Here is an 18,124-nt window from a genome sequence, read left to right on the forward strand (position 1 = left end):
GTCTTCTCATAAATTAATATCATTATATTACTAATAACAGATAAAAGGTAATTTGAGCAAATTAAGAAACGTGTGTGGTGACCCCCTTAGGGCGTTCGCGATTCTACTTCAAGTGGCGATGTATGACGTCATTGGCGCAAAGCATCATGGGGAATGTAGGCACTTGAATGGAATGGACAACTCATGTCTTTGCCCTTTTCATTTTATATGCTCGTTGATGTATTTTATCCATTGGTGGAGCATACGGTATAACGGTAAGTAATGTCACTATAAACACTCTCTCTCTTCCGTCTCAAGTCATTGCTGTAGTAAGTATTAAGTAAAGTTATCAAGCCGACTCAGGTGAAGTGCAAAGCTAACCAAGCTAGCCAGTTAAGGAAAATGGTGACATTAACGGCTAATTCATCGCAGGATGCGGCTAAAATAGGCAAGACAAAGAAAGAAAACAATGGCGAAAAGGGACTCACATACGTTAAAAATGAATTTTTTTTTCCAACCTTTTTTCTTTAGATAAGGGCAGGTAAGAAAGGGCAAAGCAGCATGGGAAATGTAGGCACTGACCCACAAACCTCTCTTGTGAAAGGAAAAGTTAGGTAGCAACAATTGACAAAAAAGTACCTTTGAAGTATAAGTAAAACATTAAATATAAGCAATGTAGGGGATTTTTGGATGTAAAAAATATTTTTTACAAATAGACACTTTAAGTATATTTTTCAGTTCTATGCTTTACTTACATATTTATTCGTATTTTTTTAATTAGATTTTTCCTCATGGACTAATGTTACTGCAAAATACATCCTTCTATCCTGAAGTTCAAAGCCTACCGCGGGCGTTGAGCATCAGGTTGGAGAGCAGCCCCCCAAAACCACAATAACCTTGGGCCTCCCTGTTGTGGACTCACTCCAACAATAAATAGATAAATAAATAAATAAAAGAAAATCCATCCTCCTTTCCCAGACCTGTCGTCTCCGGAGGCGAGCTTATCTAAATAGAATTGATCGGCCCCAGAGATCATTCATCACGCCAGGCCCTGCAAGACAGAAGGGAAGGCGAGATTTGAAGGATTTGAATTTTTCCAGCAGATGTCACGAAGGTGAGCTACGCACATCGATTGGATTGGAAATAGCTTTTAGCATGTCTGTGTGCGTGGAGAGAAAGGAAACAATGTATGCAAATGAGCTACTCATTACTTGAAATGACATTTATATGAACTCGTTGTTTGTTCTGTTCTGTTTGCTGTGTAGTCAACGCTAAAAGGAAAGAGCTCGCGAACGAGAGCCAAAAGGACGACAGACGATGTGTTTGATGACATTTTCCTTCATTAGCTGAGCAGCTGTGAGTATCTCAGTCACTTGTGTGTGTGCATGTTTTTGTGTGGGTGTGTGTGTTCTCCTAATTTGTTGGCTTGATTCCATATATGGTCCTCTTTCCTTCAAGACACAAGGTCTTGTGCACTATAAGAGAAAAAATTGTTTTCTTTTCATTCCAGGTTTACAAAAGAATGGTAATTTGCTTCTGCAAACATATTTTAATAGTGCACATGCACAAAACATTCTGTTCACAAGGCTATGAAATGTATAATTTCAGGTGTACAAGAGCAACAGAGAGTTGCAGTGGGTTATTTGAGTTGCAGTTCCACTCCAGTCCTGTAGGTAGAGGTCATGTACTTTACAAACTAGTTGATGACTCCCAAATACTCCCAAATACAGCTTGTTGAAGAAGACTTTTTAATAATTATTAGGGATACATTGATACAATAAAAAAAAAAAGACTAAATAAAACAGCACTTGTTTATGTCCCAATAATTTGAAATCAAATCTAAATAAAATGAAATAAATATTACTATATCACAAATATAACAATACTTCTGTGATGGATTTATTTAAATCAGCTTCGCTCATTATTTTATTCATAGCACTAGTTTTCCCTTTCTGATGTTTCAAATGTTAGTAATTAAGCCCGATACAAAAGTGTGTGGTTGTTATACAACACATAATTTTTTGATCATATGATTGTTCTGCCACAAATCTTTATTGCCTCATGTAACCTAATATGTCTCACATGTACAGACATAAGATTGGGAAGTAGAACATAGCTTTGTAATTTATTTTGACTAATCTAGTGTTTGATTGTTATGCCAGTGATTTCATTTGACTGAATCAGAGTGTCGTTAGACATAGCTTCACAAGTGATTGGTTTGACTCCATGTGATTGCTTTGAGACTGTTTTAAATTCACAATTGTGTTATGTCACGTCACACAGCTTTGCGAGTAATTGCCTCGACTTTACGAGTGTGTAATCATTAGACCACACATATATTTAAGACTAAGAGAGAAGATTTTGACGCCGTCAGTGTGAGATTGTTATGCCATTCATATGTTTGAAATGATTTTTTTGAGCCCATGAGTCAGTGTGATTGTTATCCCACACATACAGTAGCTATTTGAGTGATTAGTTTTGGTTCCACCGGTTTGTGATTGCTATGCCACATAGCTTTTTGAGTCATTGTTCACAAGTGTATGGTTGTTATGCCACATATTGCTTTAATATACATGTGCAACTGCATCGTTGGCTACAGCCGCCGCCCACTCCCGCCGTAGATTTCTGCCAAATCCCCCGTTGACGTCCTGTCCTTATTGTCAAGATGACAGTAGATCAGCCAATGAGATTCCTTTCCTTGGCGGGACCGTCAAATGAGATGCCTTGCTTTTTCTTGGCGGCGGGGTTAAAGATCGCCCGGTGGCAAAGACTCAGACGGATTGACTGAATGGTAGAACGCATGATAAATATGCAGTAATGAAACTCATGAAATATTCATTGACCTGCTTCCTCTTCCTCCTCCTCCTCCTCCGCTTCCTCCTCCCACTGTGTGTTTTCTAACACAGGTGAGAATAACACTTGGATGACACCAATGTAATAACTGTTACTATTCAAGCCTCCATGCAAATGGGGCTGGCAGATCTGCTTGTATTTACATAATTCACTGTCAGAGAGCCAGTCTCAGTATGTTCGGGTTTGCCAAGGCCCAGAATGAGCTGTAACATTCGGTCATATTTGGGTCACGGCAACTGGCCAGTGAACGAGTTCCGAGTGTGTGAACTGCAAGCATGTTTGATGAATTTATTTACCAAAGGGCTGACGGAACGATGAGACTGTAATTTCCCAACTAGGACATGTATGAATGTAATATACAGTCCCCTCCAAAAGTATTGGAACGGCAAGGTCAATTTCTTTGGTTTTGTTGTATTCTGAAGACTTAAGTGAGCAAATGTATTGAGATGTGTTGCCTTTTAGATTGATTGCTGAAACTTTAGATCATGCTTGTTTTGGGGCTTTGGGTTTTACCTGTGAAAACTGCATTTGCTGTTATGAAAACATGAAGACCAGAGAGCTGTCTCAGGGGGGAAAGCAAGCCATTTTCAAGCTGAGACAGGAGGGGAAAAATCGAATCGAATCAAATAGAAATCCTTTACTGTCGTTGTAAAGTGCAGATACGACAACATTGGGTGTCGTGTAAACTCCACTAGTAGCCCGAATCCAGCGTGCTATTATAAAAAATTCAATGCTTTACGAGAACCATCTGAATGATAGGAAAACACCACCCCCTCGAAATCCAAATGTACCCTGGCGAGGATGAAAGGACCGTCTCATCTGCCTCGCCGCCTTTGTTTTAGTCGTTTGGAGCAGTCGACGGCAAACAGCATCAATGTGCGTTTGCTCATTTGGCAGCAAACTCAACAGATTGACTGGGGAGCTTTTATAGATGGGCGAGATGGCAGGCGCGCAGGAGCAACAGCTTGCGCAAACACAATGGTACGCAAATTTGCCCGATGGAAACCGCGTTCCAATAACTGATTGAACCAAAAGCTATTTTCTTTATTAGGCACTCACTCAACGCGCACTCTCGTGAAGCTTAGATGCCATTAGCAGTTAAAGTGAGTTGCCAACAGAGTCAAATCTTCCAGAGGCAATTGTGCTAATTAAATTAATATTCTGAATTCTGAAAACGATTTAGAATATTAGAAACAGTATTGTCAATTATTATAAATGTATATAAAAAAATACTAAACAAATAAATAATTTTAATTTACATATTGTTAGCTATATAGTACGGAAGCGTATTGCATTCACTTGGAAAAAAAACCCTCCTGTTTTTCTGACAAATTTTTTGGGGTTGCTTTGTTTTTTTGAGTATTTTTTTTTTCTTTCTGTTTTTCTGAATATTTTTTTCAGTTTTACAGGATTTTTTTTTCTGTCAAAAAATATTCAGAAAAACAGGCTGAAAAAAATATTCTGAAAAAACAGGAGAAAAAATAATTCAGAAAAACAGGGAAAAAAAATATTCAAAAAACCAACGCTCCCCCCAAAAATTATTCAGAAAAACAGGACTTTTTTTTTTTTCAAGTGAATGCAATATGCTTCCGTAAAATAGCATAAATGCATATCATATTTAACTTACTGTCATGATAGAAAAAATAACGTGCTTGCTAAAAAAATTGTGTTTACTTCATCCAACTGGACTCTTCTTGTTTGTAGAATTTGCAGTCAATTATCAGTGCTTTTTCTTTCTGACCAATACCAATTCTGACCAATAGAACGAGTACTCACCCACACAGAGAACTGATACCTCTAGTACATTTGATAGAGAAAATGTAATTTAACACAATGGCCAAACATTGTGAACAAAACTTTTCATTCTGATCCAGATGATGATTCACAGATGTGTCAAACTGCCAAAGTATAGCGCCAACTACTGCCCAGGAGGACTCACTCGATGTGAGATTTTCCTTGCCTTAAATATTGGTGGCTGGTATTGTTAGCAGTCTCCATGAGTACTTGATGCCTAAAAATCAGGCAGTTATTGGCTCGATACCTCATATCGGTACTCACTAAAGAGTTAGACATTTAAAAGCAAAGTAAACATAAGACATAACTTTAATCTAAAATTCATACTGTTGCACCAGATGTGAAAATGATTGCATAATTATAGCAATGGCATTCAGAACATGGGTCACAGTCTGTGTAATCGCACATTTTCCAATTGACGCGCTTCTTTTTTAACCAAGGACTGAGCTAAAAAAAAAAAATGCTGTCTGTACCTCTGTAAAAGAACTGCAGGCACGACTTATTGTTCGGCTGAGACTTAATCAAGAGCGTGTGGATTCGGCTTTAAACAGAGTGCAGGACAATCTTTTCTTGTAATTTGCTTTTTTGGCAGAGCATTGACATGGTGAAATTCAAGCTTCTATTTACTGCTATTTTGTAACTGTGTTTTTCACTTACCCAAATACAGAAGCAAAACACTGCCCATAAAAATATTAGTGTTGTTTTTTGGCTCCCAATACCGATTCCGATACCCAGCTTTGCAGTATCGACCGATGCCGATACCATACCGATACCTACGTTGTTTTTTTTCTCAACATGAAAAAGCTGTCCTGTCATTGGTTCAGAGCATTTAAGGGCCAATAGGATATCTTAGCTCGGCATGCAGTAAACACGTCACACATCGGTGAATGTCGAGCATGAGAAAGACGCAAGATGCTGCATCCAAAGTCCTATATTAGCATCAGAATTAATGGTATCGGTGTGTTACTTGTAAGTACTCACAGATACCGATACCACTGTTTTAATGCAGTATCGGGGCCTCTGCCGATACCAGTATCGGTATCGGAACAACACTAAAAAATATAATCATTGAATAGCTCACTCTGTGTCTAGTGACTCTAAATGAGTTTCACTTTTAAAATTAAACAGTGTACAGCACTGAAATGAATTACCATCATAATGTAATTAATTGAGATGCAGCTGTCAACTATTTTGTATGTCCCCTTGAAGGATGTGTAAAAACTCAAATGGCCCCTGTTGGTTTGTGCTACGTTTAGCTGCTTTCGCAGTTTTGTGTTTGAGCGTAATACAAAAATAAATACATTAACAATGAGCAGCAATCACACGCATCGCTTCACGCATTCTCTCTCAATTACAAAAACATCAACATTTTTTCCCCATCAGCAGCGAAAGAAAACAACAAGTAAAAGAAGAAGCGACGTGATGGATGGCGGTAAGGCGCGTCGAGACTACGCAGCGGAAAGACTCCGGAGATCGACAACGACGTCGTTTCAGGTTTGGGGGGGTTTCCTCGCTGTTTGTTTCTCTTCCAGGTGCTCGCCAGACACATGCCGAGAGATGCCGGCGGCCATGATTTGAACATTAATCACATGAGCGACGCGGCACGCCGGGCGCGGCATCGCGGCAGGCCTCACTTGTTTCCGGATGGCAGGTGGCAGTAAAAGTAAAGCAGATGCGGCGGGATGCTTTTCACGTCACAATGCCTGAAAAAAAGTGACGCGCTTATTCCTTCGTTTCAAACGCAAGCGAGGTATTTTCTGAGGAACTTGACAGCGGCGCTAGCTTTTTGTAGCGGCTTTTGACACTTTGACTTTTACGCAAAACTGAGCAAATACGGGGTATTGACCCTACAGTGCATGCGCTTCAGTGGTGTGAAGTAATAAAGTACAAATTAAGTAAATTCCCGGGATAAAATAAGATACCGAGCTTTGCTGAGATTAGCAAAAATCTACAAACAATTAAATACACCATAATCCGACCATCATCAACACCAAACCCATGTTACATAAACGACTGTTTTTAGTTGTTGACTTGGTCAACATAAACAAACCATTTTCACAATTTTGTTCATCACTAGCATTAGCTAGCATACCAGACTGATATGCTAACAAAATGTATCAATCCCAACGAAATTGTGCAGATAGTTGAGTTTTCCAATTATGTCAAACTTGCCACGGAAATGCTATATTTAGCCACAGTGTCCAAAAAAAAAAAAATTGATGACATTTTCTAGAATGATGCTAAATCATTGAACAGAATGTTGTAAATAAATTTTTCCTTTATCTCTCTAGTAAGTGATTTCATTAAATTTTTGGTTTAATAATACATCTGTGCCAAGAAAATGCAACATTTTGCAGTCGTTTCAAGAATACAAAAGTAAAAAAAAAAGGCATGATTTCAACTAATTACAGGGCATTTTTTGACAAAATTACTACATTTTATATATATGTATATATATATATGTATATGCATAGGACTACATTTGTTGTAGGCTATGTATATCAACCTAAATTGTATGTGATTTTTTTGTGTGATTTAATGACCTTTTCAAAATTATTTAATAACGCCATTACTTTTCTAATTAAAAAATACAATTGAAAAAAATATTAATTACAGAACATTTTATTTAAACAGTTCTAAATCATTGTTCGCTTAGGACAGAATTTATTTTTCCCACGTATTTCAAACTACACTCTCTTGTATTTTTCGTAACATAAGATGCAAACATCCACAAACACATCATCTCTACGTGTGTTTGATGTGCTCTCTGAGATTTTTCTTTTTCTGCAGTTTTGCCATCGGGGGTGGGGGGGAAGTCATCATGCAGAACAGCTGCTTGATCGAATTATCACCTGCCTAATCGGACCTGCCTGCTGCTTTGTAGTTGCCGCAGCTACCTCGAGGTAAACAATTCCCTGGAAAACAAACTTGCATGCCAACAGGAATTTCACTTTTATGTCCTTGGAATTAATAGTTAGCATCAAAGCAGTCGCGTTGGCAGGAGAACACATTTTTGCAGTGTCCTTCAAGAAATTCATTTACGGCCGAGCTAGAATACTTTTTATAATCATTTTTGATAAAATGTCAAGCAGCCCTTTTTTTCAAATGTCACATCAATCAATGAAAAAGCAAAATGCCCTACTCAAAACTGTTCAGTTGTACATCTCTATACTCTCTTATTCTGTCCAAACGGTTGAAAAATAAACCTCAGAATGTCAACAGTGTAGTTTTTAAGGCAAGGGTGTGAATAACTGATATAAATGGGAAAACAGTGTCTTTATTTTATACATATGTTTTTACTGTATATTTGAGTGTGTATATATATATATATATATATATATATATATATATATATATATATATATATATATATACATATGTTTTGTGGACCTAAAACAGAGCCCTGTGGGACTCCAATGTGGAAAAATGGCTCATATCTAAAAAATGTGTAAAAAAAAAAAATTCAAGGCACTGCTACATGTTATACATAGCATATAGATATGAATATTTAACCACAAAACATTGGCATACCTCGTCTGTCACAGCAATTATGGCAAAACCATTCAGCAACACAGCCAGCCTGACAACATTATTATTCGTACCCAACATGTAATTGCATCCCATTTATTTGTGTGATTTGTCAACAATTTTGCCTCTCCCTGCAAATGTCTTGTTTTCTTTGTAGCCTCAAAAAGCGCATGGCCAAATATCATTCTGGTAAAAGAGCATTATTTTCAATTTCAAAACGTATGTGCGTATAAAACTTAATAACTCAGCACAAATATATGTCTTGTACTTCATTCCTCATGCGCGGCAGGGGAATTGGTTGATATTAAATTGAGCCCTCCTTCTTTTATTTGGTCGAATCAATAACCTGTGAGATAGAAAGCTAATTCCGCCGCTTTTTCATCAAAATTATCGACTGCGCTCACCATCTGCCTTTTATTAGACTTGGCGGCGCTTTCTAGACTGCTGATATGCAAATGTGGGGAAAAAAGCAGAGTCATGTGACCTGTGGAAAAATGGAAATTTACTAGAGTGTGCTGCTACATGGGATCAGATAATAATGTCTTGATGAAGCAGCATGTGGCTCATTGCCCAATGTTTTGTTTTTGTACACTATGTTCCAAGTAAGATAAGACATCCTTTATCGATTCACAGGTGAAATTATAGTTAAAATAATTTCAATACTTTTATTCACTCATTGACTATTTATTGTTACAAGAAAAGACATACATATTAAGAGAGTAAAGTCACAATTGGTATGCAGCTAAATAAAAAGGTATTCATAGTCTGATAATAAACTTGCAAGTTTGTGAGAAAAAAATAAATCATCATAGTCCAAGGATAACTGTGTAAGTTCACAAGGGAAATGTCGTAATGTTCATTCAATAAAGTTGATATTTAATGCCCCAAAAAGTTTTACTCTTTGTACAATTTTACAAAAAGAGAACAAAGTTGTCATTCTAAAAGAAAAAAAGTTGTAATGTAGGAAAAAAATAGCAATTTTACAAAACAAAAAATATTGTGACACTGAAAAAATAGCAACATTCTGACACTACAGTTGTAGTTTTACAAGAAAAACAATCCTGATGTAATATCATAAGAAAAATTTCGTAATAGTTGGAAAATAATTTTATATAAAAAAACAAAATATTATTACAATAGTTGTAACAAGAAAAAAAGTGTACCGGTAATGTTACAGGAATAGAGGTTTCAATATTTCAAGAAAAAAAGTAGTAGTAGCTACTAAGGGTGGGAATCTTTGAATGTCTCACAATTCGATTCCGATTTTTGGGTCTGCGATTCAATTCAGAATCGATTTTCGATTAAGAACGCTTTTTGATTCAAAATGATTTGATTGACAATGATTTTGGCTTCAATCTATAGATGTGTAAGGAATTGTAATGATCTACTCCAGTACTAATGCTAATTAGTTTATTATTTTAATTTATTGGGCACACTCCTAGTAGCTACGCAAAAAAATAAAGTTAATATTTTATGGGCGGGGGGGAACTATAGTGTTTGAGAATAAACTTATTTTAGAAGAAAAAAATGCCATTAATAGAGTGAAGTTGTAATTTTACAAAAGGTGGAATATTACAAAGATAAAGTTATAAAAAAAAGTTGCAAGAAAAAAGTCGCAAATTAACAAAATAGTAAAAGGACAGTTGAAGAATAAAAGTATCATAACATTCCAATAATAAAGTTGTAGTTTTATGAGAAAAAACCCTCAACATTCTGTGAATAAATGTATAATTTTATCAGAAAAGTCATAATATTCAGAGAATAAGCATGTCATTTCACAAGAAAAATGTCATAATATTTAGAGAATAATTTTTTTTTAACACAAATAAAAAAGTTGGATATTATGAAAATTAACTTGTAATTTTATGCGAAAAATGTTATAACAGTCCAATAACAAAAGTTTTAAATGAGAAGGACACAATATTGGAATTGTATGCAACTCATTTACACAACAACTTTTTACTTCACTTTCCTTCTCCTGCTCGTACAACTTTTTCTGTTTACGTGTCCCAATGTCTGTCTCCCTAAAATCATCATCCTCATCATCATATTCTCAACCATCCTCCCAATCTGCTACGATAGAAGTTCCTGTCGTCTTATTCAAACAAGCGCATCTGAAGATAAAAAGGGAAAAGGGACCAATTAGCATCTCTGCGCCAGACTCAAACCACTGGAGAGTCTCCAGTCTTCTCTCTGTTTTCATTATATACACGAGAAAAAAATGTCATTTAACTAAATTCAAGGAAAAAGCACACTTGGAAAAGTTCTTCAAGAAAATGCCCAAACTTTCCTCTTTTGGTAATTTTTCCCTTAACTTATTCACTGCCAGGCTTGCCTGACGAGTAAAATGTATCTTTGATGCCTTTTGCCGTCTATGGCAGTGATTGAGTTCATTTCACACTCAAATGTGCACAACTTTAAATTTTTGCAGAAAAAAATTGCCTCTTGAGTCAGTTTTATTAGCATTGGGAAAATTGGAGGATATATCTAGCACGAGTAGAGCCACAAAAAAGTCTCGAAAACCCATCCCTGACACGATACGTGAAGTCTGCCATTTTGATTTGAAGTGACCATTTTTGGATCTTTTTAAGCCATCTTCAGGTCGGTCGTCTCCGCTGATTTTTTTTTTTTTTAGAATTCAGTCCGTTAGGCCAGTTTCACATAGCAACATGGAATTTACATGTAAACCATGATTGGGCCCCACAAAAAAAGTCTCAAGAAGCCATTCCTGAAAAAAAAAATACATGAAGGCTGCCATTTTAGTTTGAAGCAGCCATTTTAGGTATATTTTCCGAGGGTGTTTCAAAGGCTTTTATATTATTCAGTTGCTATTCGTTAAACACCGCTGCTTTACACTATTCACCTAATAGAGTACGGACAAAAGGTAGATCAGTACACACATAAGCATTTAACTCAGCGTGTCATGCGGAACTGGAAATGTGAGTGAATAATCCAGGCAAGCTAATCAAGCCAAATTCACTTGAATAATTTAGCCGTTTGCCGGTGAAAGGCAGCGTGACGTACGCGGGTGCACAAACACAATTATCAGCGTGGGAGAAAAAGTCATATCAAACCTGTTGAACTCTGCCGCTCGAATGCAGAAAAACAACGCACACGGGCGGAAAAGGTGGTGCTGATAGCAATTCATTATTTTCGGATATAATAGTAATAAAAAAAAAAATGGCATTAGAGCTAAAAATGGGAAAATGATTGACACGCGCTAGCAAACGTGATTGTAACGCGATGAAAAATGCAGCAGCTGAGCAGTCTCGTTCCTTTCAGGAAGTTTCTATCGTCTTTTGTACTCTCAAACCCTTCCACCACTTGCATTTCCTGCCGCGCCGTCGACTTTTTATTCATCTGTTTCCATGTTCCGCGTGCTTCCTCCTTTTGCTTTTTCTTCATCAAATATTCCGAAGGTACAAAGCCCGCCTAGCTGGGTGCTGGAGCGCAATGAAGTCATATTGTTAGATTGTAGCAGGGAAATATCACAGGTGCAAACATAGCAGCTCGCTAACTAGGTTAAGGGTTTCAAATTAGGATTTGAAGCAAAGGTTCGAGTTTGAAACAATGGTGTCAAGCTTGGGTCAACATTTCAAACGAGGGTTTGTTTGGCAATTAATGTAACACTGAAGGATGTACTCACTTGTCATTAGAGTCTCTTTTATTTCTCCTAATAGTCATTTATTTGAGCGAGACATTTAATTTTTTCTTCAGTATGTTCTGTTTGGCCTCGCGGCTGAAGCAGTAAATAAATAAATAATAATAAATAACTGTTGACCGAGCTGCGAGCCAACTTCAAGATTTGTCTGGCTGTGACGGACATTATTCCTCTTTTATTGTTTCATTCTTCCCAGCGAGTGTGCGCCAGCGAGCATTACTTTAATTGGGCCGTCACGGCCAGATGTGCGTGTGTGTGTGTGAGTGTGTGTGAGTGTGTGTGCGCGTGTCATAATGGAAAGGGTGTAGCATTCGTGCGTGCAAGCGGACGCTGTTGTTTGCTGCCATGTAAAACGCTTTATTGATGAGATTTGTATGATGCTCTGGTTGTTATCATATGGCCACGATGCCAAAACATTAAGTACGTGAGCCCCATCTGAAATTCTTCTCTTTTTGCAAATTAGAACCCACAATATCGTTTGAATAATGACGGTGTCAAATGTATTTACTCAACTGCAGAGGACCAGGCATCTGGGGAGGAATTAATGTGTATTGTAACAAATGTTGCCTTTTTGCAAAGAGTGGCTAATTGTTTGCTTTAAATGAGGGTAGGCACTCATTAGGGATAAGGCATTCATGAATTTACACCAATATTATTAAATAATCAGGATACTTACTTAGGGACGGACTGGAAACAAAATTTGACCTGGGAAAAATATTCATCAACTGATATTAAAATAATAATGGTTCATATTAATAATACAAACCCAATTCCCAAAAATTTGGGACACTATATAAATTGTGAATAAAAACTGAATGCAATTATGTGGAAGTGCCAAATTTTAATATTTTATTCAGAATAGTACATAGAGAACAGGTCAAAAGTTTCAACTGAGAAAATGTATCATTTGAAGGAAAAACTATGTTACTTAACTCATTCACTACCAACTATTTTCACTGAAGCAACCCCCTTCGCTCCCGGTTGTTTTACAGGATTTTGACAGATTTTGCAAAACCTACAGAATGTTGTGTTCTATTGCTATAAAAACATGGAAGCTACCAAAAGAAAGATTCAAGTCTCTTCTATCATCGGGAGAAAAAAAAAGGATATTTGTATCTGTTTCCGTTTTGCGGCAATTAGCATTAGCTAAATTTCATCATTATTCACAAATCTGTTTAAAACACTGGGGAAAAGAGCTTTTTGCAACATGGCCCTGGCTGATCTCTTAAACTCTGTTGCTACCTGCTGGCCGCTTTTTGTAATAACTACCATTGCTTTAAGCGACCTCTTCAGGTCAGAGGCTGCATCAATGCCTTCTGTATGCTCTAGCATAAAAGAACGTCAAAATATGTTTTTGGGACCATGGCAATATTTAAAATAGAACCTTTTTTTGCGTTTTTGGAAGCAAATTAATTCAATTAATTACATTAAAACATTTATTCTTCATTATGGCCTCCCTTGATCTTCACTTCCTACCGTTAAAAACGTCAGCTTTACAGACGCCATGTTTCGCATGATAGAATATCCCCAGTGAAAGTAATCGCAGCCGCCTAGTGACACATCCAGCCTAAATGAGACGCGGCATTCATTGATTCGAGTCACTGACACGCCCAAAGAATGATTAGGGGCATGGCGTGTCATATTTCTGTCATAAATAACCGAGTTTAAATGCAGGCGTCAAGCGGATTCCACTTTCATTTCTATTATGCTTTATTACAGAGCCACGGGTCCGCCATAATTTCACAGTCACTTCCATTTAACAGTCTCTTTGAAAATGACAGAATAGCCTCACAGTGTGTACGATGATACATCTACGTTCAGTTGGTGTACATTGAACAGCGTCAATACGAGATGACCTTGGCCCTGAAAGCAGAAATCAAGTGAATGCACATTTCACGCTGTGCTACACGCGCATTATAAAGGCGTTACGTGGACACTTTCCTCCCTCTTGTCGGCGCCACGGTCTATTTATTGGGTAAATAACGGCGTTGTGTCGACAGGCTTTCAAAAATAATCACCGGGATTAGATTTGGACCGAGATGCCGAGCTTGCTGTTTTCCGTTTCCAATATTTCCTACGTGGAAATTGAAGCATTAAAACGCGCGCACATCAATATGCTAATACACAGGAAAAAAGACTTGGTGGTTGAGATAAAGAGGAGATAAATAAGCTTGCAGATTCTCTGTAGTTTTTTTTTTTTAATATCAAAGCAGAACATTACATTTTGTGTTTACACTTCAGTAATAATTTCTGACAGTTTGTTTATCCTGCGATTGTCGGGGGTCGACTAGGGGTTATGTCTTCTCAAGACGTCTGATAACTAGAGAGTATGCTGGTTGGTTACCATGTAAACCGGTCAAGATTGCCGCCACGGTGTTGCGCTTGCTCTGTCCTGGCAGGGGTCGACGGCTCCCCTCTTTGGTGGAGATTTTCATGCATGCCAGATCCACCACACCAGCATGTTTCGAAACTCAGACACAATCTGCTTCTTCCTCAGATCATTGAATCAGTGGAGGCTGCTGTCTGTGGATCTCACTTCGTCTGTCCTTCCTTCCTTTCCTTAGTCTCTCCTTTGGTCTCCCTGATTTGTTGGAATTTAGATGTCTCTGGGGTTGGTGAAGGACTCTGGTTGGTGGCCTGGTGGGTGGTGTCTGGTCGGTGCTGGATTTCACTTTCCTTTCTTTTCTTTGGTCCTTCCTCGGGTCTCCTGACGGCCTCACGACTCTGGCTGGAAGTGTTCGGTTTAGGTGAACGGTATGGGATTTTTTAATAGGTTTTAGGTGAACTAATGAATCCACACACACTCGCACACATGCACATACTCACCCACATCCCAAAAAAAAAAGAGAGCAATGATGATGACATGTCAAATCTGTAAAATTACCGAATGAACAATACTGAGCTCTCCAGAAAAAAAAAAAAAAGAGATCCATCACGAAAAAATAAAAAATAAAATAAAAAAGATTGCCGCCACGGTATACGGAAGAATACACGCTGACTATTGAGGTAGACAGTCAGTTGATTAACAACAACATATACATGTCATTGACACGAAGCTCACCAACGATTGGACTGAAACGTCGGCAAATAACAGTAGAGATTTTAGTAAGGTGTCAATATCTTATCTAGATTTCCATGCAGATTGGACAGTGATTGCATGAACTGTGTCTGAAAACCTGGCGAATAACCGTAGAGATGATCAAAAACACAAACTGCAGTATAGCGGAATAATACATGCCGACCGCCGTGCTGATGCTCAATAAATTGACAACATCCATACAAATTTCTCAATATCTGCCTACGATTTAGATCGCCCAACGATTGCGCCAACGGTGACTGAAAAGCCAGCAAATAATGGTGGAGACTCTGCTGCACGGTGAAAATAAATGAACACCGTCGAGACGATGAGCCGAGAAGGTCTAATATGGCAGACGAGCAGTAACCATGGCAACAAGAGTCAACATTTTTCCCGTCCCATAACCAGGACACTAATGACCCATCCGCAGCACTTTATATCTGTTGGGAAAACGCAGGATAAATTGCGCGGGACCAACAGCTGCTGAGTCTTGCGACATTGTAAAAAATAAAAATCAAACACACACACACACACACACACACAACATTTCTTATAATAATAATAATTGTATCACTTTATATTTTTATAACTATATTTCCATAAAATTATGTTTTTTAATTCATAATCTTTTACTTTTATTCCTGATTACGAGGTTTTGTTCTCCTAATATTCCGATACCATGCAAAATGCAAGGTTTCTTTTACCCACGCAAAAATATTTCAATAATATTTTTAACAACAAAAAAAATCTGTGAATATGCAAACCCGCGGGTGCTGAACCTGTCATGTTTACTTTCAGTCTTGTTTACTCCCTGTCATGTTTTCCCCTTGTCTTGTCATTTCCTGTTTTATTGTGAAAAGTCTGACTCCTCTCGTTTCTGGTCACTTGCCCTTCCTCGTGTGGCGTCTGTGTCAACCTTGATTGTGTCCACCTTTCCCCATTACCCTCATGTGTCATCCAATCAGTGCCCTCAGCCAGGTGTGTCTTGTCATGTCATTAGTGTTGGTGTATTTAGTCGGTTGTCTCCCCCCTGTCTGGGTCGGTTCATTTTTGCTGTTGCAACTGTCGTAAGTCTTTCGCCACGTCACGCTGACCTCTTCTCCTGATCAGGATCCATGTCATGTTGTTAGTCTCGCCTTAGTTGTTTTGTCATGTTTTGTTAGTTCAGGTTATTTTGTATTTTGAAGTTAGTTTTTTTTTTGATTAGATATTAAAACGTCTTTTTGGACTGCACCTCTGCCTCCTTGCCCTGCCTTCCTGCATCTGGGTCCTAAAGCCCCACCTTACTGACAGAACCTTGAGTATGCAGGGGTCGACTGTATAATTAATTACAATTAATTATAAAAAAAAAAGGGCCTAAAATTCGCAAAAACGTTTTTACGCTTAGAGGGGGTGGATTTTGAAGCATATCAAAAAAAGGAAAATGCTAATTTTTGGCTATGGAAACAGGTTTTGCGAATAACCGCTGGCAAGACTGGAAACACGTCGCACATTTTGACCGGATATTATGTACGTACGTACGTACGTTTGTAGTCACAAAGCACCGTCGGACCAAAAAGTATGTTTGGGGGGCGAAACAAAAATCTTTTTGGAATGAATTAAAGAAGCGAATATTAATGCTATTTTAGATGGAAAACAGCAAAGAAACACTACGGTTTATCAAGAATTACACACAAAAAAAAACTGATACGACGTCATCGCACGGCGCTGTCGCGTTCGGGTCTTCTTTTTTTAAATTACTGGCGGATCACATCTCTATGGTGTATACTGCCACCTAGAGTGACGGAGTCCCATCTCAGTATTCGCAAAAGAAGAACAGATGGAAACGGGCATAAGTCGCATGTCTGTTTTTTCGCCTTTTCAGTAAATTTGCTTAAAAAATTCAAAACAATTGGATGGAAACCTGACGAATGTTCCAAACTTGGATAAGGGTATTGAATTAGGGGTTAAAATTTTGGACTTTATGGCTGTCTTAGCTTTTCAAAGTAGGGTTTCAAGCCCATGTTAAGTTTTTAAACTAGGGTCAGGGTTTCAAATGAGAGTTTCAAGAGAGCTAGTATTTTGAACCTGAGTGTTAGGGTGTTGAAATAGGATTTCAAATGAGTGTTTCAAGCCACAGTTATAGTTGCAAATGATCATTTCAAGCGTTCAGACAGTCTCTCTATCTCAAAATAAACGGGGGCTTCATTGTACTCCGAAAAACGGGTTGTAGGCAACATTTGTAAAAGCACTGCATCCCTCCCTCCCTTTTACTAAATGAACATAATGAATGAGGTAATGTTGCTTTGATGGTTGCACATGTTGCCGTTTTAAAGGCATCAAATAAACATGGATGTGTTAGAGCGCGCCCGTGTTATTCCCAGCTTTCCTATCAATGCATTATTAAGACATGATTTGTTGTTGTGTTTGTTGCAGTGATGGTGATGCAGCACTCCAGCCGTCTGGAGTTTTCGCCTCTCTTCCACTTCCACTTGTTTCTCGCCTTTTACTCTCCCGGTGCCCCTCTGGCTTCCAATTATCACTCATTTATTCTCTAATCTCTCCATCCAGGCAAAGCCTTGGTCCGCCTCCATGTGGCTCAGGTCTAGGTGGGGCCGTGAGGAGGGAGCAGCTGGTCCTTTACCACAATGTCAACGCTGGCCAGGTTAGAAACACACACAGACACACACACACACACATGCAATGTAGGACAGTACAGCACATACCTGGCAAGCGGTCAAGAGTCCACATAATGAACACCACCGAAGCGAAAGAACACAGAGGTCTAATCCGTCTTGGGCTTCCTTCAAAATGATCTGTTGGCGCACTTTTGGACAGCAGGTACTCGAATTCATTCGCGCAATCCCCATACTATTAGGAAGAGGAACATTTTTGATTGTCAGGTTTGGGGATGGAACAGTTTCATCGTGACTAAAGGCGAGACGAGAATTTAATGAAAGAATATTTAATATCTTGTCCTTCGAGATCTCTTGAGTTTGTGGGTATTTATTTTTGTCTTAAGTAAGATTGGGCCTAATAGGCTTGAGATCAGGTGATTTGGCAGTTAAAAGGTGTTCAATTTGTTTGCCTTGAAAAAGTCTTGGGTATGTGCATCTTGTCAAGTCCACTCAAATTTATTTATATAGCCCTTAATCACACAAGAGTCTCAAAGGGCTTCACATGCCCACAGTTGACGAATATCAACTTGCTGCTTTCACTTTGGGCTTCTCCATTGGGTTTAAGTCAGGTGACCG

General features: G+C 38.2%; 1 long non-coding RNA gene across 2 annotated transcripts; it reads left to right on the forward strand.

Moving 5' to 3' along the window:
• Window positions 1-162: 162 nt before the first annotated feature.
• Window positions 163-17,796, forward strand: LOC144035777 (uncharacterized). 2 transcript variants are annotated; one of them, XR_013288506.1, is made up of 4 exons: window positions 163-254; window positions 958-1,093; window positions 1,245-1,335; window positions 17,442-17,796. It is a non-coding gene; the product is annotated as an uncharacterized LOC144035777 (long non-coding RNA). The 2 variants fall into 2 exon arrangements; XR_013288505.1 differs by lacking the exon at window positions 17,442-17,796 and adding an exon at window positions 6,010-6,043.
• Window positions 17,797-18,124: the final 328 nt, after the last annotated feature.

This window comes from Vanacampus margaritifer, chromosome 16 (genome assembly GCF_051991255.1).
Source record: "Vanacampus margaritifer isolate UIUO_Vmar chromosome 16, RoL_Vmar_1.0, whole genome shotgun sequence".
In the NCBI taxonomy this organism is placed as follows: domain Eukaryota; kingdom Metazoa; phylum Chordata; class Actinopteri; order Syngnathiformes; family Syngnathidae; genus Vanacampus; species Vanacampus margaritifer.